We start from the raw sequence: 6,034 nt of genomic DNA, 5'->3' as shown, positions 1-6,034 counted from the left end.
AAGGGTCCTCATTATTTGAAGTAAACAAGTAAAAAATGGGGGGCGGGGGGGTTGTGTTTTACCACAACAAACCCCAAATTGGCACCAAGGTCAATGGGCGCCCATGATGGGCCATGTTGTTATACTATAATTTGTCGCACTCCTTGTCTCATACCCTCAGCTATCGAAATTTGCCCAAAATGTGGCAAAGCGACAAAAGTTGTCAATGAATTCATGATGAAAAACATTGATCAGATCATCCTTGAAGAAAATCAGAAGGAATTCCTTGAAGTAATTGCGGAAGATCTTGTAAAAAAATCCCCTTTGCAAGCCCTTCACTACTTTTAGCATGAAAACTCGTTCTGGTACCCTTTGGTCAACTAGTGAGTGGCACTCGCAGAATGACTTTGAATAGGAAACTCTGCTTTGATCCTCTTCAAGCAGTTTCTCCAAAAATGGAGCAAAATCTTCTCTTACTAGAAGCCACGAGAATGACAAGCTAGTTATTGTTGAGTAAGGATATGGTCGAGTTCTCCCATTCTGAGTCCTTGATCCTACCTTTAGGGATATTTCACTTAATATGTAGACCTTCTTCCCCCTTTTATGGATCTATAAATCCATCTCCTTCCCTATAAATACATTCCCCTATACACTCAAATGGTTGGTGACACTAGATTGGTCATGCTGCTACTAAATTGTGCCTACTTTCCGCCAATTTGTGAAGGAGAAAGGAGAGTTTGTGAAGTCTGTCTTGGACTTGGAAACCCATTGCAAAGGAGGCTTCCAACATTAAGGAAGTGGTTGTATGCTTCTCTCTTGTGTTTATTATTAGTACAATACATGTTTACTTTCCATAAGCATGTAAATGACTACTTGATTAGTATGATGCTCCTTGATATGTCGTATGGTTTACACTACAATGCATATGTTATGTTTCTTCTTTCTTGTCTTTTTTTGGTCTCTCTTGCAAGTATTCGTTCACAACATAATAGTGAGGATCGAGCTTGGAAGTGAGGAGATTGATATCAAAATTGAAAAGCGATCACATAGGAGTCAGGTAGGCCATCTTTCCTCTCCCATGTCATTATGATTTAAACTAGGAGTTTTGCATGTATTTGTTTCGGTTGTTACTATATCCACTCATTGGACTAGATGGATCACTTCTATCTGTAGAAGGGATTTCCTAGTTAACACATGTTCACTTGATGTCAAAAAACTGTGAAGGAATCGACTTAAAGGCACAAAGAGCACACCTATGTGATGAGTGCGCCCACATGGAGGACGGGTTCCTAGTTCTAGATAGGGGCAATGTGCATGAATTGGAGGTCCACGCACCATGGGCGCACTCAGACGATGGCGGGGCATCGATGGATGCATAGGGAAAGACACATTAGGCATGTCATGATGGGTGCACACACCCACACAACACAACGATGGCCCATATTGTCAAGCCTGCACCCACAAGTGTGTCAACACCTATGGTGGGATGTCTAGGCATCGCCTCAGGCATAGATGTGGCATACAAGGAAAGCGAGGATGCAACAGGGCAAGATGAGGGGAACACAATGATGGATTAGGTGACACGACATTGCGACGACGAAATAACGTGGAGCACATGGAGTAAGAGTACCCACAGTGGGGTGTGCCAACCTGACAAGGTGTGCCCACACAAACCGACGATAAGTCGGCCGAGGGGTGCACCCTCCCATGAAGGGATTCTTGCACAACAAGGAGTGAATTGTCTCAACAATTAGAGGTGTGTCGGCCCACACTTAACAAAAGGGAAAGGATGCATTTAATTTGAGGAGCTCAACACTTGGAGGAGGCAACAATCATGTTTTCACAAGGCAAATAGATCGTAGAGTAGGTCGCAGAAAAGCATGAAGTTTGCGATATTGAAGAAATGTGAGTTGTGCTATATTGCAGAAATGCAGGGTGCACATAGCCAAGGCATGCTACAAAAGGAGGAGAGCTCACCCAAGTGAGCTGGTTTCTAGGTAGGGCCAAGAGTTGGTTTTATGGACTATTTTGGGGCACCATTTTTGGGGTTTTTTCTAGACAAGGTGCCAGTCTTAGGCCAGGCATGCCGTAAGTTGAGAACTCAGAATTTCTGGGCAAGTGCATTAGGTTGTACTAATGACTACCACCTTTGTAACCTTGTACATGGGAAGCACATGAGTTTGGGCATGGCTAAACCTTTGTAAACTGTTGTAAATTATATTTGAATTTAATAAAAGAAGAAAAAGGGAAAAGTGTTTTGGCAGTTCCCCCTCCCATCGCATACTCTTGTTGATTGTTGTATTTTTGATATCACAATTTTATTTATTTCCACTGCTTATATTGTTTTAAGATATTGGAGAATTATACAACTGTTGAATGAAGTAATTGTAATAAGAAGATTGAATTGGAAAATTGACTAAGTGTTGAAGTTTAAAGGATTCAAGAATAGTCTAGGTTAGAATATTTTTATAATGACGATGAAATATCATTGGTGTTGCACAACACCCATGGTGGTCTTAAGGCATCATAACATGGGGCAGAGACAAATGGTTCCAGTGCCTGCTTTGTGAAGATTAGAGGAAGAGACACATCTTCCCACTACATGAGAAGATGGTATCAAAGCCTACTTTGTGAATGTGGGCACTTGGAGAAGTTTGCAAGAAGTTGAAGAACTACAATCAAGGTTCTGATATTTTTAAGAGTTGGGTAGTATGATCAAAGGTTTTCAAGAGGTTCGTAACAGAATTATGCACCTCATGGATAGGTTTGGCGACATGAAGGAAGAGAGGCCACAATTGTGAGAAGCACTTTAAGTTTTGGAAGATAGGGTTAGAAGGGAGCTTCTTCATCTTGGATGGGCAGGTTGAACCTACTGACCGTCATGATGAAGAATAAGTTCCAATGTATGGAGAGTAAGTTTATCCAATGGTGAAGTGTGATGTAAGTGCTGTGAACATGCAACCAAAAGAGAAAGAGTTTGGTCGGATTATTACTACCATAGCTGAACTAGATTTGGGAATGTCAAAGTCATTGATTGAAGAAGTTAGCCATAAGGACGACCATGAAGGAACAAGTGTTGTGAATTTTCCAATGAAAGAGGAAGATCTTAGTGAGATGGAGCTTGCAGAAGTTGGACTACATTCATTCATATTGCAACCATGGAAGAAATATGAATTTGATGAAATTTGAATGATGGTTCCCCTTTTGTTGATTGAGAAGAATGTGTGATAGGTGACTTTCACATGGATGTTTGAGGTATGTTTGTGCTTAATTATGTGTTGGATGATTTTTTCAGGACTTTTTTTGGTGATACTATGTTAAGTGTGAATCCAAATTCATGCAGGATTCTAGATCCCTCTACACCGCCATTAGTTTCTAGATCTCCATCTCAATCACATGCAGGATTCTAGATCCTTCTACACCTCCATTAGTTTCTAGATCTCCATCTAAATCACATGTAGGATTCTAGATCCTTCTTTAGCCTCTATAAATTTGTAATTTCTCTGGCCAAGGAAAGAAATCCAAGGTCCAAGCCTGTTACGTAATGCGAAGTGATTTATGTTCTCCAGTGATTGTTTTATCTATTCTGCTGTTTTTGATTGAGTAATCTTGTTGTTTCTCCATTTCTCTGTCTCTAAAATTATTCTTTTCTATTGCCGTCTAAGTCTTTGAGTATAAATCTGATGTGTGTGATGTATGCTCTGAACTAATAACTGGTATCAGAGCTAGGGTCGAATGTCCACTGTGCAAGTCGCTTAGTGTCATTGCCTTACTTTGGCAGCATTCATTAAAATGTTGAATGTTACCTCTAGATCTGTTGAAGGATCTGTCCAGGAAATCGGAAATCACTGCAAAGAAGAGAGTCCAAGAAAAGGATCTGTTCATGAAATAGGTGAGGAACTAGTTGAGGAACGTTAAGACAGTTGTTGCAAGAAATAAAAAGGCCATGGGCATATGGTGAAACATGCCATGAAGCCTAAAACGTGGAGTGTGTAAGTGATTTTACGTGGAGTTCGTAATTTTTTTCATCAAGCTTGCACGTATACAAACCAACATATGTGTGAAATGTGAAAAGGTTAAAACATTATATATGTTTTTATATTTAAATAATTATATGTTGGAATTTTGAAAAGTATATTTTAAAAAGGAGCAAGAATTTTAAAAAGGGTATTTTAAAAGGATGAAGGTCATTATTACTAAATTTTAAAGAGTAATAATTAAAGTTTTATTTTTAAGTGGAGTTTTTGTTTTTGGGCATCAATATATTGAAAATGGAGACAACAGTTACAGATATGGAGAAGTTGAGCGGGGCTAATTTTTCCCTATGGAAATCAGAGATGGATTATATATTGATTTTGAAGGATCAGTATTTGCCGACTGAGGGCACAACAAAGAAACCCTCATTGATGACAAATTAAGAATGGAATAAGCTAGATAGAAAGGCAATTGCAACAATCCACCAATATCTAACAAAGAATGTGTATTTCAATGTGTCCGGAGAAAATACGACTGAAGGATTATGGAAGAAGCTCCATGATCTATATGAGAAGAACACGACATCAAACAAAGTTTTCTTGATGAAGAAGCTTTATAATCTCAAAATGAAGGAGGGTGCTTCAGTTGCTGGGCACTTGAATGCATTTAATATTATTATTAATCAGCTTGCCTCTGTTAAAATCATTTTAGATGATGAAATTAGAGCTATTTTGCTAATGTGTTCTATGCCACACAGCTGGGAAAATTTAATTATAGTTATGAGCACTTCAAAAACTGCAGGGACCCTAAAGTTTGATGATGTCAGTAGTAGTTTAATGAATGAGGAGCTGCAACGCAAGTCAATTGTAGAAAGCTAGGGAGGAGAAGCTCTAGCTCTAGCTGATCGTGGTAGGAGAATGGATCAAGGCTGCCAAGGATGATCAAGATCGAGAGGCCGATCAAAATCAAGGAGAGGCAGGATAATCTTCTTTCATTGTGACAAATATAGGCACATGAAGAAAGAATGTCGATTTTGGAAGAAAGGATAAAAGGATCAAAGACCATCTAATACAAATCACAAGTCATCCAAAACAAATGAAGGTGAGATTACTGCTGTAGCCACAGATGGTGATGTGTTGTTTACTGTTTCAGTAGAGGATGCATGTGTATATACATCTAGCAGTAACTTTGAATGGATCCTTGACTTTGGGGCATCTCACCATGTAACCCCATGCAAAGATAGTTTTGTTTCATATAATCCTGGTGATTATGGTAGAGTGCATTTGGGGAATAATCATTTTTATAGTATTGTTGGAGTGGGATATGTCCAGATCAAGATGAAACATGGACAAGATATATTGTTGAAATAGGTCAGCCATGTACCAGAAATGCACATGAGTTTAATCTCTATGGGATGATTGGATGATGAAGGCTATTCCACAAGCTTTGGAAAAGGAGGCTGGAAAATTAACAAAGGAGCATTGGTCATGGCCAAAGGACCCAAGACAAGAACATTATACACATTGAAGATACTGATAGAAAAATCAGATTTGGCGCTGTCACAAAAGAAGGAAATTCAGCAGATCTGTGGCACAAGCATTTGGGTCACATGAGCGAGAAGGGCTTAAAAATCCTTTTTCGTAAAAACTTATTGCCAGGTTTGAAATCCTACAATCTTGATCTTTGTGAGCATTGTATATATGGTAGACAAAGAAGGTTTTCATTCCTTAGAGGTTGCCATGAATGAAAGAAAAATGTGTTAGAATTGGTACACTTATATGTGTTTGGGTCTTTTAACATCAAATCATTATGAGGAGAATCATATTTTGTAACATTTATAGATAATGCATCCAGGAAGGTTTGGGCATATCCTATGAAAAGTAAAAGTGAAGTGTTTGGAATATTTCAAAATTTTCATGTTGTTGTTGAAAGAGATACTAACAAATTGCTCAAGTGTTTAAGAATAGATAATGGTGGAGAATATTGCTCAAATGGATTTAAGGAATATTGTAACAGGTTTGGCATAAAGCATGAGAAGACTGTGCCTGGTACTCCTCAACAGAAAGGTGTTGCAGAAAGA

This window comes from Pinus tabuliformis, chromosome J (genome assembly GCF_031772625.1).
Source record: "Pinus tabuliformis cultivar Carrire ecotype Pingquan chromosome J, CPIR1, whole genome shotgun sequence".
Taxonomy (NCBI): domain Eukaryota; kingdom Viridiplantae; phylum Streptophyta; class Pinopsida; order Pinales; family Pinaceae; genus Pinus; species Pinus tabuliformis.
The sequence above is the reverse complement of the archived record's forward strand: the minus strand, read 5'-3'. Positions refer to the sequence as shown.